The sequence below is a fragment of the Hemitrygon akajei genome, chromosome 3 (genome assembly GCF_048418815.1).
Source record: "Hemitrygon akajei chromosome 3, sHemAka1.3, whole genome shotgun sequence".
In the NCBI taxonomy this organism is placed as follows: Eukaryota; Metazoa; Chordata; class Chondrichthyes; order Myliobatiformes; family Dasyatidae; genus Hemitrygon; species Hemitrygon akajei.
This window is the reverse complement of record NC_133126.1, coordinates 128,639,639-128,654,125: the sequence shown is the minus strand read 5'-3', so window position 1 is coordinate 128,654,125 and position 14,487 is coordinate 128,639,639.

The window sequence follows — 14,487 nt, the reverse complement described above, 5'->3', positions numbered from 1 at the left end:
AGCTAATCAATATTGTGCCAAAGTTTATTTTAATTGATGGTAAAGATGCCTGATTTTTGCCTGTTTTAACCCAATTCATGATCTTCTGAAGGACTCAGTGGACATAACTCTCAAGCATGCACCTTTAAGCAGACGTTGGTACATTGCCATTGCTGGAACAGAGGAGTCCAAGCCAGGCTGAAACGCCAAGCAATCAAAGTTCCTCTAACCAGCATCGTCAAAGTTTCAAAGGTTTCAAAGGTACATTTAATCTCAGAGAAATGTATACAATATACATCCTGAAATTCTTTTTCGTCACAACCATCCATGAAAACAGAGGAGTGCCCCAAAGGATGAATGACAGTTAAAATGATAAAATCACAAAGCACCCCTCCCAGCTCCCCCTACCCATGTGTAAGCAGCAGCAAAGCATCCCCCCTCCCCAGCAGAAAAATGTATTGGCACCCCCCACTGAGCACTCAAGTATGCAGCAAAGCATCAATAAAGACACAGGCTTACAGTACCCCAAAAAATACTTGTTCACCCGGTAATTTGACATAACACAGGCTCTCCCCCTCCCTAATAAGGGAAAAAGAGGTGTCTCTGTTTCACAGTTGCTAACATCTTATTAACAAATGCACAGTCACTGGAGACCAGGATTCAGGACCTAATGACAAGATTGCTGTATTGGAGGGAAATAAGGAATTGTTGCATTCTGTGCTTCACAAGGACATACCTTACTCTGAGTACGGCAAATTCAGTGATCTGACTCGATACACAGAAGCTTCTTGATACACAGGATGGACCAAACTGTTGATTCTGAGATGGCAAAAGGTGGGTGTTATGTTTTGTGATAAACTCTCTGTGGTGTGTGGACGTAGTGGTCTTGGTCTTGCAGCACCCTTGTTCTGCTGACCTAATCTACCGATTACGTGCCAACCATTTTACTTATCAAGAGAATTCTCCTCTGTGATCCTGACCACAGTTTATGAAATGCCAAATGATGACAGTAACCTGACCCTCGAGATCTTGAATGCTATCTTCACCAAACAAGAACCCACTCACCTGAACACATTTCAAATTATAGTCAGGGATTTCAGTCAAGCTTGTTTGAACAAATCTCTGCCCAAATATCATTAGCATGTAACCTGCAGTACCAAGGGTCCCAATACACGAAACCATGGCTATAATATGATTAGGAATGCCTACCATTCGATGCCTAGATTGTATTTCATGAAATCTGGTCACTTGACTGTCCTTCTCCTACCTGCATACAGGCAGAGGCTAAAGAGCAAGGCTCCAGAGATAAGGAAAACAAGTAGTGGTTGCAGGAAGCAGAAGGGCGGCTACAGGATTGCTTCAAGTCAGCAGACCGGGCCGCGTTCAGTGAATCTGAATTAATACAGCATAGTTGAGAGAGACTTTATTAAAACAGTCTTGGACAAGTGTGCACCCACAAAATAATTTAGAATCTTCACCAACCAGAAGCCCTGGATGAGCCATGAGATTTGAAATGTGCTGAGGGCCCAATCAACAGCTTTCATTTCTGGTGACTAAGTAGGATACAAGAGGTCCAGGTACAATTTTTGGAAAGCCATCTCACATGCAAAGTGGCAATTCCTGACCAAACTTGAGTCAGTGGAGGATGCTCAACAGTTGTGGTAGGCCGTGAATGCTATTACCTCTTACAAAGTGAAACCAAGTGACATATGAGACAAGAAGGCTTCATTCCCAGACAAACTCAAAGCCTTGATTATGTACTTTGACCATCAAAGATAGAGGAACCTTTATAAACTCCCACAGATGTAGGTGGACTGTGTGCTTAGTCCTCTGCTCTACTCACATTATACTTATGACTGTGTTGCTAAGCACTACTCCAATGCCATATTTAACTTGGCTGACAACACCATTGCCAATTGGCCAAATCAAAGATGGTGATGAATCAGCATATAGGAGGGAGATTGAAAGTCTACCTGAATGATGCCACAACAACAACCTCTCACTCAATGTCAGCAAGACCAAGGAGATTATTGAGGAGGAAACTAGAGGTCCATGAGACAGTCGTTATCAGGGGTTCAGAGGTGGAGAAATTCAACAACTTTAAATTCCTCGGTGTTTTCACTTCAGAGGATCTGTCCTGGGTCCAGCATGTAAGAGTCACTATGAATAAAGCGTGGGCACACCTCTACTTTCTTAGAAGTTTGTGAAGATATGGCATGTCATCTAAAACTTTGACAAATTTCTACAGATGTCTGGTGGAGAGTATATTGACTGGCTGTACTGCAGCCTGGTATGGAAACACCAATGTCCTTGAATGGAAATGTTTACACAACGTACTAGATACATAATGGGTAATGCCCTCCCCACCACTGAGCATATCTACATGAAGCGGTGTGGCAGTAAAGCACCATCCATCATAGCCGGCTGGTGGTGCAGTGGCATCAGTGCCAGACTTCGGAAGCGAAGGCTCCCAAGTTCGAATCCCTCCCCCCACCCACCCGGGCATGCTTTCCATCTGTGCTGGGTTGAGTGCCAATGTAGCCACTCGGCCTCATAAAAAACAAGGGTCGAGTCAGGAATGTTCATACCGTGACCCAGTTAATCTGAAAGGAGACAAATCCTTGAGATTATGCGCCAGACAAGAATGGCTGACTGTCTGGTGTGACAAGCTATGAAATGACCATCCATCATCACCACCCAAGTCACGTATCTTCTCGCTACCACCAACAGAAAGAGGTACAGGAGCCTCAGGATCCACACGGCCAGGTTCAGGAACAGGTGTCAGCCATCAGGCTCTTGAACCAAAGAGGATAATTTCACTCACCTTCACTTGCCCCATCATTGAACTGTTCCCACAACTCACTTTCAAGGATTCTTCAATCATATTATCAATATTTATTGCTTATTTATTATTATTCTTTCATATTTGCACAGTTTGTTGTCCTTTGCACATTGGATATTTGTCAATCCTCCTGTTCTGTATGGTCTTTCATTGATTCTATTGTGGTTCTTTGGTTTACTGTGTATGCATGCAAGTAAATAAATCTCAGGGCTGTGTATGGTGATATATATGTACAGTACTTTAATAATAAATCTACTTTGAATTCTTTCATCCCTTGCAGTCGTTATTTAAGGACCCACATGAGCTGCAAGACAGATTTCAGAAAATTATAGTTCCTGGCATACCAAAATTGCTTAAAGTTACAACTGATCTTGTTCATAATCACTGCAAATGTTATCAGGCATATTTGTTCCTGTAGGCATAGATTGCATAAGTGTTCTTTATGGCTGGTTATAACATGCAATGCCTAATAATAATGATATTTGTCTTGAAGTTGCTGTCCTTCTTTACAGCCAGCTATTATTTTCTGTGAGGACCACGTCTGGTGGCCCAGAGGACGTGGTTTTGTTGACTTTCACATTCAAGATGGGGAAGTGCATCCTTCGTAATCTTCAGCCTTAACCAACCCCAAAGACATGTCCCAGTTGCTTGGTGACAGCTTCTCATTGGCAAGTGAGTCCCCAAACCCTACATAGGCAAATCACACACAAGGAAATCTGTAGATGCTGGAAATTCAAGCAACACACACAAAATGCTGGTGGAACACAGCAGGTCAGGCAGCATCACCTGTGAGTCGGCTGGTGTGGTATACCGCATCCGGTGCTCCTGGTGTGGCCTTTTATATATTGGTGAGACCCGATGCAGACTGAGAGACCATTTCGCTGAACACCTACACTCTGTCTGCCAGAGAAAGCAGGATCTCCCAGTGGCCACACATTTTAGCTCCACGTCCCATTCCCATATGTCTATCCATGGCCACCTCTAATGTCAAGATGAAGCCACACTCAGGTTGGAGGAACAACACCTTATATACCAGCTGGGTAGCTCCAACCTGATGGCATGAACGTTAACTTCTCTAACTTCTGTTAATGCCCCTCTTCCTCTTCTTACCCCATCCCTGATATATTCAGTGTTTCCCCCCTCTTTTTTTCTCTTTCTGCCCATCTCTCTGCCAGTTCTCCATCTCCCTCTGGTGCTCCCCTCCCCCTTTCTTTCTCCCTAAGCCTCCTGTCCCATGATCCTTTCCCTTCTCCAGCTCTGTATCCCTTTTGCCTATCACCTTTCCAGCTCTCAGCTTCACCCCACCCTCTTCTGGCCTTCTCCTATCATTTCGCATTTTCCCCTCCCCTTCCTACTTTCAAATCTCTTACTATCATTCCTTTCAGTTAGTCCTGACGAAGGGTCTCGGCCCGAAATGTCGACAATGCTTCTCCTTATAGATGCTGCCTGACCTGTTGTGTTCCACCAGCATTTTGTGTGTATAGGCAAATCACCATGTGCACCAGTACTTTTTCCACTCTCTGACCTGATCTGGAATTACCAAGTTTGACGTGCATTTCCCCCTTTTCATTCCTACTTTTGTCTCTCCACCATATCCACTTCTCTTCTTTCTGGATTGGGTGTCCAGAATGGAACGAGTCCATGTGTTAAGGAGTGAACGGGGCAGCACTCAAATGCCTTTTTAAATGTATTTTATCTCTTTTTTATTATAGTACTGAACTTCTCATTTTCACCTCGCATTCATAGGGCAGCCAATTAGTTTCTGTTGGACTTTATCCAAAGGCAGACTTATTGAGCGTAGACCTGTGAACAACTATGATCCTGCTACCCTCAGAAAAATCCTTTGACTTGCAATTCAACCATCCAGCTAGTTTGAAAACATTAAGAATCATAAGTATTTCTATTGTATGCACAAATAGATTTTTGTTTAATCTGAGTTGCATTTTCAGTGCAATACAGGATCGGAAGACCCATATTTACATATTAGTGAAGCATGCACTTTGTGCTATTAGTTTCTGCTAACAGTTTTCTTATTAAGTGGTGAGTAATATTTCAACTGTGCTTGGAGAAATTGCTGATCCGTGCACTCCACAAATGCACCTTATTTTACTTATGGTGATGCTCACACCAAATAATAATGATGGAAAATTATTTTTATTCAGCCTTAATTTTTATTCATAAAATATCAGTTGAAGAGAAATGAAAAACATAACAGATAATAAATAGATGTATACTCTTTTGGAATTTGAAACTAATGTAGAGCCAATTTTCTTACTTCTTGAAGCAAATATATTCAGATTGCTAATTGTGTTCATTTTGACGTGTATTCATTACCAGGTAGTCTAACTATTTAAAGCAAGTTTTTAAATAGACAGGCGATCATGTTCAGTTAAGCTCTATTGATTCAAAATGAAACCTTCTGCTTTTGTAATATATTCTTTCAGTGCTCTGAGGTGCATGAAATACCATTCTGTTATAATGGATTGAATTGTATTGATATTTAAAGCCAGCCAATAGCCCTTGCTTGGGTCATCCTGCTCCACAGGTCTCATTTCATAAAAGTAATGACTTTATAACTAATGACTCCACAGTTTTATTTCAATTGCATTTGTTGCACGTAAGTTACCTTATGTTTTGTCCCCTGTACTTTACAAATTATGATGCTCTTTTTACATTCAGCCTTCTAGTACACGGCTCAAAGTATATTCATTTATTCATCTTGTGCTTCCCAGAGTTTTGGTGGTTCTTACCTCTGCAGACAACATTCTTATTATTCTTATTAACCTTATTATACAGGTTCCAAATGTCTAACTTAAAAACATTCAGCATTTAATGGTGATAGTCTATTTGGCTGCTAGACCAGGTTGGAGACTGGGCTGACTGATTTGAGTGGCTTATCATTTGTCTCCCTAAAGCATCCTCACCATTAACATAGAATAGGTAAGGAGACCGGTAGAATTTTCTTCGCTTTGTATAGGGACCTCTGCTGTTTGTCATGCATATAAATAACCTGGATGAAAATATAGATGGGTGGGTTAGTAAGTTTGCAGATGACCTGAAGATTAGCGGTGTTGTGGAATGTGTAAATAACTGGCAAATAGCATGATAGGATATAGATCAGTTGCGGATATGAGCAGAGAAATGGCAGATGGCGTTTAACCCAGCCATATGTGAAGTGTTGCACCTTAGTAGCTCAAATGCAAAGAGACAGTATATTCTTAAGTGGAAGATTCTTAACAGCGTTGTTGAGCAGGGAGGCCTTGCAGTCCAAGTTCATAGCTCCTTGAAAGTGTCTGCACAAGTCGATAGAGTGGTAGCAAGGTATATGGTATGCTTGCCTTTATTAGTCAATGCATTGAACTTAAAGGTTGGGAAGTTATATTGCAGCTTTATGAAACTGTAATTAGGCTGCATCTCAAATGAATTGAATTCAATTGTTTATTATTTATATCCTTCATACACGAGGAGTAAAAATCATTACATTACATCTCTGTCTCAACGTGCAAATTGTAATAAATAGTATGTACAACAGGACAGTCAGAGTAACATAGAAATAATATTGTATCATCCTAATAGCCTGGTGGAAGAAGCTGTCCCAGAGCCTGTTGGTCCTAGCTTTTATGCTGCAATACCGTTTCCCGGATGGTAGCAGCTGGAACAGTTGTGGTTGGGGGTGACACAGGTCCCCAATAATCCTTCGGGCCTTTTTTACATACCTGTCTTTGTAAATGTCCTGAACAGTGGGAAGTTCTATCTACAGATGCGCTGGGCTGTCTGTACCACTCTCCTGTAATTAACGGAGGTACAGCTCCCATACCAGGCAGTGATGCAGCCAGTCAAGATGCTCTCAGTTGTGCCACTGTAGAAAGTCCTTAGGATTTGGGGGCCCATACCAAACTTCTTCAAACATCTGAGGTGAAAGAGGCACTGTTGTGCTTTTCTCACCACATAGCCGGTATGTACAGATCATGTGAGATCCTTGGTGATGTGTATGCCAAGGAACTTAAAGCTGTTCACCCTCTCAAACCCAGATCCATTGATTTCAATAGGGGTTAGCCTGTTTCCATTCTTCCTGTAATCCACAACCAGCTCCTTTGTTTTTGCGACATTGAGGGAGAGGTTGTTTTCTTGACACCACTGTGTCAGGGTGATGAATTCTTCTCTGTAGGCTGCTTCATTATTATTTGAGATTATGGCCAATCAGTGTAGTGTCATCAGCAAACTTAATTAGCAGATTGGAGCTGTGGGTGGCGACACAGTCATGGGTCACAGAGAGTAAAGGAGTGGGCTTAGGACACAGCCCTGAGGGGCACCTGTGTTGAGAGTCAGAGGGGCAGAGGTGAGGGAGTCCACTCTTACCACCTGCCAGCAATCTGACAGGAAGTCCAGGATCCAGCTACACAAGGCAGGATGAAAGCCAAGGTCTCTGAGCTTCTTGTTGAGCCTGGAGGGAAGTATGGTGTTGAATGCTGAACTGTAATACTTGCATACAGTTCTGGTCACTCTTTTCTAGATGGAATGTCAGGGCTTTGGAGAGGGTGCAGAAGAAGTTTACCAGGATGTGTCAGAATTAGAGGGCATGTGCTATCTCAGAAGAGATTAGATAAATGGGTTATTTTCTTTGGAGTAGCAGATGCTGTGGGGAGATCTGATAGAGGTTTATAAGATTACGAGGGGCATAGAGAGAGTAGACAGACATTACTGTTTTCCAATGGTTGAAATGCCTAATACCAGTGGGCATGCATTTAAAGTAAGGGGGGTAATTTCAAAGGAGATGTGACAGGCAAGCCTTTTACACAGACAGTGGTGGATGCCTGTAATCTGTTGCCTGGGCTGGTGGTAGAGTCGAAAATATCAGAGACTCTTAGGCGATGTTTAGATAGGCACATGAATGTGAGGAAAATTGAATGATATGGACATTGTACAGACTTAAGAGATTCAATAGTTAGCCATTTGAAAACCACTGGAATTGATTCAGCACATCATTGCATGCCAAGGGTCTGTTCCTGTTTCTGTACTGTTCTATGTTCTATATTCTGCAGGGGTGATGGAGATGCAACAACACTCAAAAAGTTGAATGCTTATGAAGGAAAGAAATTTCAAAGAATCAGCCCCTTCCCCCAAAGCTACACATTCATCCCACAATGTGGTGTTGGTGCCAGTTACCACCAATAAAGTGACCCTGAAAGTTTGCTGAAAGCACCATATAATAGTGAGAACTCCACAATCTGGGAGCACAAGAACAGTTGATCCTGAGAATCCTTGTTTGTTTGCAGGTAAACCCCAAGAGACGTATCACCACTATATGATGAAATCCTGTATTGAGAATAGGAGCAGGAGAACGCCATTCCACCCATCAGAACTACCCACCGTTCCGTATGATCTTTCCAATGCTCCTTTACTGTGCCAATTTCCCATTACTGAACTTTCCCAAATTTCCCTCTTCAAATACTTCCCATGATATAAGTTTCAAGTAGCTAATTTCAGGCAATCACCAATGGAACAGGTAATCAAACTCTTGTTGAACTCAGCTTGCCTGAGACAAGTTTTCTGATTACAGTGTCACTGTTCGTACCACCTGGCTGTTATCCTTATTGCCTATTTGAGTAGGGCATGCAATCAGTTCCCGTCTGCTCAACACAGAGCATGCTCTCTTTGCTTTGGGCCGTCTTTATGTTATATCAGGGAGGCCTAGACTGCCAGATGCTTGTGAACAGTTTGTCTTGTACAGGGCTTATGAACTGGGCTCATTGAGCTGCTGTTCCCTTTCAAAATATAAGTTGTCCCTCAGTTATGGAGTGGTCTAAATTCATCCAGTAAAATTTCCAGAGCTTTTCCTCTTTTACTTTTTGCTAATTATTTGGTGATTGGAAGGATAACACTGCAACTTGAATGTAACATAGAAACATCAAAATCTACAGCACGTTACAGGCCCTTCGGACCACAATGTTGTGCTGACCACATAACCTACTCTAGAAACTGCCTAGAATTTCCCTACCGCATAGCCCTCTATTTTTCTAAGCTCTATGTACCTATCTAAGAGTCTTTTAAAATACCCTATTGTATCCACCTCCACCATCATCACTGGCAGTGTATTTCACTACTCTCTGTGTGAAAAACTTAACCCCTAACATCCCCCTTGTACCTAATTCCAAGCACCTTAAATCTATGCCCCCTTGTGTTAGCCATTTCAGCTTTGGGAAAGGCCTCTGACTATCAACATGATCAATGCCTCTCATCATCTTATACATTTCTATCAGGTCACCTCTCATCCTTTATTGCTCAAAGGCAAAAAGGCCAATTTTGCTCACAAGGCATGCTCTCCAATCCAGGCAACATCCTTGCAAATTTTCTCTGCATTCACTCTATAATATGCACATCCAAGGTACTGGGTACCTTCTGTCTCTGCTGCATTGGAAAGTGATTCCTTGCCCATCAGACATTTCTTTGGAGAACTGGTAGAGTGTAAAAGCTAGAATCTGGAGCACAGTTAAACTGCTGGAAGAACTCAGCTGGTCATGCAGCATTAGTGTGGGGAAAAGAATATTGATGTTTCGGATCAAAAGCCTGAGTCTGGACTGAGCGTGTAAAGGGGAAATAGCCTGAGGAGTGATGAGACAGGAGTCCAAGGTTATGGATAGACTGAAAGACAATGGAAGGTTGTGACAGATGGGTACAGTGGATGATTCTTCTTTTATAAAGAAGAACAAACATGAGATGTAGATGAAATGAGTAGATGAGAGGGTGCAATTGTAAGTGTGAAGGTTGCTGCTGGAGGGTGATACAGTGATAAATAGGAGTACAGAACCTACCAGTGCTGGAATTTGCTCTATAAGGGAGCCAATAATGAGAAACATCAGGGGAAAGATAAAAGACAGATGGAAGCAGAATCAGCTGGGGAATCCTGCAGGTCAACTTTGTGTGGAGTATGTGAATGGAAACATGATGAAGCAGTGGGGGAAAGGGGTAACTGGTGGGGGGGGGGAAGCTGAAAGGGGAGAGTGGATAAAGATGGGATGACATGCAGAAGTTCAGAAGCTGAGAGAGGAGAGGGAAACATGGGGAGAGTTCCTTCAGAATGGAGGGGAGAGTTAACCAAAACTGGAAAATTTAACATTCATGCTATTGGGTTGTAGACTATCCAGGCAGAATATAAGGAGCTGTTCCTTTGGGAGACATTTCTTTGCTTCAGATCTAGGAGTGTTGCCATTGAGCTGATCAATAACCAATACTGAAAGGTGTAGGCTCCAAGCTCTGTACAAAACCATGGGAAAGATTAAAATGGGACTACTGTATGCTTATTTTGCTTCATCTCAGGTTGCATCTCCAAAGCTTTCACCTATCCTCAGCTCTCTCAAGGAACTCATAATTTTTAAACATCGCCTCCAAACTACCTTCGATTGTAAGCCCAAAAAAAAGAAAATCTGCAGATGCTGGAAATCTGAGCAACAGACACAAAATGCTGAAGGAACTCAGCAGGCCAGGCAGCTTCTTTGGAAAAGAGTACAGGACTGACTGAAGGATTTCAGCCCAAAACATACAAAATATTGTAAGCCATTGTTTCTCTTCTCTTGACTAATCCAACAAATTAGTCCAACTGTTGGCTTTGCTTGTTTTCTCCTCCAAAAACATTAGTTCATTCAAAATTCAGTTGCCTGCATCTTAACTCATACTGAACCATTAACAACTGAGCTTGCTGGATTAGATTGACTAATTAAGCAACACCCTGATTTAATTACTGCTAGTAGCTCCGAAGCCTGAATTATCCTGTCATTCTAATTTACCACACCCCAACCTCCTTCTGCAGTTCTTCTGTCCTCGGCGTTTGATCCCTCAAGCCTTTCCAATTTCAATTTCTCCACCAGTTCTGAACACACTTTTACAGAGTCCTAGGTTGTAAATTCCCATCCTAAGTATCTAGAGCCCATTTTCCTCACTATCTTTGATGTGCTCCTTGTAAACTGTCTTAGGTATTAAATTTTATTCAATGATGATCCTGTAATTTGTATTCAGTGATGCTGCGGCTATTTTTATATTATTTATGACATGCCATGTAATTCCTTGTTCTAGTTATGAACTTTAAGCTTTGAAGAGATTGGAAAGATGTGTATCTTGGTACTTTCTTGATGGTGTCTGTGTCTACAACTGCAGGAAAATATAGCCATTGTGTCAGCAATCACAAGCTGCTATGTCAGTGGCTTCAGTCTCTGCAGAACGATGAGCAGTGCAAATGTGGTTTTAAAAAAAAAAGGAATTCAACTAGTCAGATGCTGAAATGTCTTCTAGAGCCAAGAATGACATAAGGTTACAAGTAACAGTAGTATTAACTGTGGAAATGGTGGATCTGCGAGAGAAGTGTGTGAGTGAGATGAAACATTCAGTCTTGTTTTGATGAAGCCATTCTCAGGTTGGAGGAACAACACCTCATATTCTGTCTGGATAGCCTCCAACCTCTCGGCATGAACAATGATTTATCCAACTTCTGATAATTTCTCACTACTCCCCCTTCTGTCCTTTTCCATTCTGGCTCCCTTCTTACTTCTTCTCTTCTTCTCTTACCCTTTCTCCCACTCTCCTCTCCTACCAGATTCTTAACTCTTCCACATATCATCTCCCAGTTTCATTCCCAACCCACCTATCTTCACCCTCACTTGGTTTCGATTATCACTTGCCAGTATATACTCCTTCTGTGCCCCAACCCCACCTTTTTATTCTTGCTTCTTCCCCCTTCCTTTCCTTGTCCACTTGAAGTGTCTCAGCCCAAAATGTCGACTCTTTATTCTCTCTGTAGTTGCTGCCTGGCTTGCTGAACTCCTCCAACATTTTGTGTTTTGTTGCTCTGTTTGTTTTGATGTCAGTCATTGAATTTAGTACCTATATGTCACTATTTACAACTCTGAAATCATTTTCTTGCCATCATTCAGAGTAAATACAGGAAGCACAATAGAATCAATGAAAGAACATAACCAACAGGATGGACAAACAACCAATGTGTGAAAAAAAACAAACTGTGTAAATGTAAAATAAAGAAAAAAATAATGACAATAATAAATACATAGCAATAAATATTGAGAACATGAGATGAAGAGTCCTTGAAAGTGAGTCCATATGTTATGTAAACCATTCAGTGGTGGGGTGAAGTAAAGTTGAGTGAAATTATCCCTTTTTTCTTCAACAGCCTGATGGTTGAGGGTTGATAACTGTTCCTGAACCTGGTGGTGTGGGTCCTGAAGCTCCTTTTCCTTGTTGATGGCAGCAGTGAGAAGAACCTGGATGGTGAGGGTCCTTGATATGGATGCTGCTTTCCTGCGACAACACTCTTGTTGATGTGTTCAATGGTGGGGAGCTATTTACCTGTAAAGGACTGGGCCGTATTCACTAGGCTTTTCTGTTTAAGGGCTTTGGTGTTTCCATACAGGCCATGATGCAACCAGTCAATATACTCTCCACCACTCATCGATGGAAGTTTGTCAAAGTTTTAGATGACATACTGAATCTTCACAAACTTCTAAGAAAGTAGAGGTACTGCCATGCTTTCTTCACAATGGAACTTAAGTGCTGGGCCCAGGACAGATCCTCTGAAACGATTACACTGAGGAATTTAAAATTGCTAACCCACTCCACTTCTGATTCCCAATAACGACTGGCTCATTGACATCTGGTTTCCTCTTCATGAGGTCAATAATCATCTCTTTGGTCTTGCTTACATTGAGACAGAGATTGTCCTAGCAACACTCAGACAGATTTTCAATCTCTCTCCCCTATATGCTGATCTGTCATCACCAATGACAGTAGTGTTGTCAGCAAACTTAAATATGGCATTGGAGTTGTGCTAAGCCTCATCATCTTAAATATAAAGTGAGTAAGCACATTAGCCTTGAGGTGCATCTGTGCTGGAGGAGGTTTCTACAGAGCACTCAATAACTCTAAGCATTGTAAAGTATTGGACCCATTGGGATAGTGATCTATATAGGAGCTCATTTCACGCCATTTTAATAACAAGTCATGGGAGGGTTTTAAGAGCAGTCTGAGTCTTCAGGATTAAGTGAGGGGAATTATAATGGACAGGGAAGTTTGAGGCCCTTCCTTGATCAGGGTTGACCAGGGTTGACCCAACGTTAATGTAAACAACCCTGTGTGCATTGCCCAGTGTTTAATGGAAAAATGACTGTGCGCATTACCAGTGTTGATGTAAACAGGAGTGTGTGCATTGCCCAGTTGTGTCCTATCTGTCTATACAACTGCTAGCCAGGGCAGTATGATATGGAGGCTTCCCGTCTCTACACAGCTGATGTATCCAAGGGAACGGTAGAGACCTATACAGTTTAGCACCAGCAGCAATACTGGAGGTGCCAGTCAACATTGAACTCAACGTAAGACTAGCTTAGGGACTCCAGCTGTAGATTTTTCCTCAGGTTTTACTCCCGGTCTTCCTCATGAGGAAGTATAGTCGCAAGGCAGCGGAGGTCTGAGATCAGAGTTTTCCTTCTCTTAGATGAGCTGCCAACTATGGTTGACGAGCAACATCTGCCTGAAGCAGCTGGTCTTAAAGTATCAGTAACCCATGTTTGCCCCTTGACCTCCCAGTAGAAACAGTTCCGCTGGGCTTAGTAGCTAAGCCACATGTGAAGGGCAGGAGCTGGACTTGATTCTCAGAGGCTACTTGAGATCCACACCATTTGAAGCATTTAATAGATAGTGGCAACTCATTCTCACTACACCTGCATCCCCTCCCCACCCATTGCTATGACAACCTTAAGGAACTATAAATAATAAATAAATATAGAGAACAGGAAATAAACCACATCTGCTGACGCCTTTGTTTCCATTTCTTAACACAATCATGAAGAGTAAACTTGCATTAACTTTCTTCAGGCTGGCAACCTTTGTCTCATTAATCGAGGTCAGAAATTAATCTCCTGTTGTGATTTTCAGTTAGTGCAATTTTCTGAGCTAATGATGTGGCAGCCAGCAGGAGCATAAGTGGATCTTATCACCCAGCTCACAGAGCCTTCATTGAGGTCATCTGCTTGTCATTGAACCTTATCTTAACGAATTTATTTTTAAAGGCCATTCATGTGATCCCTGAAATGTTAAAAAGAAGAATTCCTCTGCTTTCCAGAAGACAACCATAACTTTTGTTCTCTGTTAAATGTCAGAAAGATGCATTTTGCTGATCTGACCTTGTTTATCAGTGAATGCTGATGAGAGTGAGTTCTGCAGCAATGGGGTTTGGCTGTTGCTATAGCAACACATTTTAGTAAGTTCAAAACTTGGCAGTCATGAGATCAATTCAGATTTTATAGGAAAGAGTTTGGAAAGGGATCTGAAATTCTGAATTAAAGTGCAAGATAGATTACAATTCTATTTTTTTTGATCAGTTCAAAACTGTATTCCCTTTTTGATGATATATGAGATTCCATCTATCTATTACTGTGTGAAATAGTTTAGTGAACATGCTGTTCGAACAGTAGGAAGGCCCGATGTGTAGCAATGACGAATAGGCTTGCACATATGGGGCCAAAACAGATGACACCAGCTATTTTCCATCTTGCCTTGGACTTTTATTTTGCTAATGTTTCTTGATATGGAACTCAAAATGAATTATGCCTGTCATCACCCTTAAATTCTTCTGATGATACATTTGGTTATGTGGGAAAAATGAC